This window comes from Alosa pseudoharengus, unplaced genomic scaffold (assembly GCF_046254945.1).
Source record: "Alosa pseudoharengus isolate Yale_2024_CS ecotype anadromous, Long Island Sound unplaced genomic scaffold, YU_APseudo_1.1 YU_APseudo_1.1_scf_5, whole genome shotgun sequence".
NCBI lineage: Eukaryota > Metazoa > Chordata > Actinopteri > Clupeiformes > Clupeidae > Alosa > Alosa pseudoharengus.
In genome coordinates, this window is record NW_027468837.1 from 1,820,076 (window position 1) to 1,822,500 (window position 2,425).

Genomic DNA, 2,425 nt, shown 5'->3' on the forward strand with positions numbered 1-2,425 from the left:
TGCAGGGCAAGCCTCTGAATTCCAGGTAGCCAATTTAAAAAAAAAGCCCTCTGGAAGCTGAAAACGGTGAAAATGGAGCAAATAGCTGCAAACACAAGAGGCTAAAAATGGTCAAACTGTCTGAAATTCATGCCCGGAGAGGCCACTGGAGGTTGGGGTCGAAAAAATACTGACAGGGGGTCAAAAAGGGCAAAAACTGTTAAAATAGCTGTTTAAAAAAGCCTGAGATTGGAGTTGAGCTCTCGCCGCCACCTGGTGGCAAAAGGCAAGTAGTGAACCCACACAGAGGTGAAAGTCAATGCCCACTAGGCTCCCTGCCTGTCTGGGTGCAACAGGTGAGTAGCTGGGGGCCATAGAAGAGGCCAAAATATGCAAAAAATGCCCAAAAAAGTCCCCCCCCCTTCGCCGTGGCGACCCCAAAAACGGCTGGGAATAGTAGCCCCCGTAGAAAAAACAAGGCCCCCGCAGGAGAATGTGGTCAAAAAGTGTGGGGGGGCTGGCCAGAGAGAGGTCAAAACTGGCCAAAGTGGTTAAAATTCCTGCCCAGGAAAGTGCCTCCAAGCTGGGGGGAAAAATGGGCAAAATGTGTAAAAAGGCTCCCAATGTTGAAAAAAACCTCCTCTCTGTGTCTCCATCAGGGCCAGAAACAGGCCAAAACCCCCCAAAAAGCCCCAAAATGGATGAAAAGGCTGCCCAGAAAAGTGTCCAAAAATGGCCAAAATGTGTAAAAATCATGCCTATAGAGGTGCATGGAAGCTGGGCTGAAAATGTGTAAAAATGGGCAAAATGTAAAAAAAGATAGAATAAAACTGATGAAAATGGAAAAAAAGCGGGAAATGTCGCCCCCTGCGGGACACAGGAGTAAGCAGGTTCACCCTGGGTAGGCAGGTTCACCCTGGGTAGGCAGGTATACCATGGGTGGCTAGGTTAACCATGGGTTTTCGTTCAAAACCTAAGTCCAAAAGGAACAACTCGCTCAAAACCTAAGTCCAAAAGAGAAAACTCGTCCAAAACCTAAGTCCCTACTTATTTAATTATATACGCGGGGCAGGTGGCAGGCTCCAGAAACGGACACCCAGGGAGGCCAGCAAATGTGTCCGACGGCTTCGGACACTTCTGAGGAGCTCCCCTTGGCCTGGAGGTACTCTTATTGACCCCCCCGCGCCGGGTATCGGCGCGAAATCGAGGAGAGGGTAAAAAAGTGGACTTAGAATAATTTTGGCAAAAAGTTGAACTCCCAGGCAATGCATCCAGTAGGTTTTCCCCGAACTATGGCAGTGTTTTTGGGCCTTTTGGAGTATCAGACACATGGTCAGAGTGCATGGAAGTTCCCAGACATCCAGGCTACCCCGGACTGAGCCAGTTGAGTACCCGACCACAGTGCATGGAGCTGGGCCTCATGTGTGGGTGAATGGGGTCTCATGGAGGTCAAAAACCAAAATTTCAGAGAATGTTCCCTGGGACTTTCTGTCACTTCCTACATGTCTGGTTGACCTCCACACCCCCCGGAAAGGGCCGAAAGCTTGCCCAGCAGAGGTGCACTGTGCTGGGACACATATGTGAGTCAATGGGGTCTTATGGAGGTATCCAAGCAAAATTTCAGAGAATGTTCCCTGGGACTTTCTGTCACTTTGGATGGGTATGGCTGACCTCCACACCCCCCGGAAAGGGCCGAAAGCTTGCCCAGCAGAGGTGCACTGTGCTGGGACACATATGTGAGTCAATGGGGTCTTATGGAGGTATCCAAGCAAAATTTCAGAGAATGTTCCCTGGGACTTTCTGTCACTTTGGATGGGTATGGCTGACCTCCACACCCCCCGGAAAGGGCCGAAAGCTTGCCCAGCAGAGGTGCACTGTGCTGGGACACATATGTGAGTCAATGGGGTCTTATGGAGGTATCCAAGCGAAATTTCACAGAATGTTCCCAGGGACTCTCTGACACTTCCCACGTGTCTGGCTGACCTCCACACCCCCCAGAAAGGGCCGAACGCTTACCCAGGCAGAGGTGCACTGTGCTGGGACACATATGTGAGTCAATGGGGTCTTATGGAGGTATCCAAGCGAAATTTCACAGAATGTTCCCAGGGACTCTCTGACACTTCCCACGTGTCTGGCTGACCTCCACACCCCCCAGAAAGGGCCGAACGCTTACCCAGGCAGAGGTGCACTGTGCTGGGACACATATGTGAGTCAATGGGGTCTTATGGAGGTATCCAAGCGAAATTTCACAGAATGTTCCCAGGGACTCTCTGACACTTCCCACGTGTCTGGCTGACCTCCACACCCCCCAGAAAGGGCCGAACGCTTACCCAGGCAGAGGTGCACTGTGCTGGGACACATATGTGAGTCAATGGGGTCTTATGGAGGTATCCAAGCGAAATTTCACAGAATGTTCCCAGGGACTCTCTGACACTTCCCACGTGTC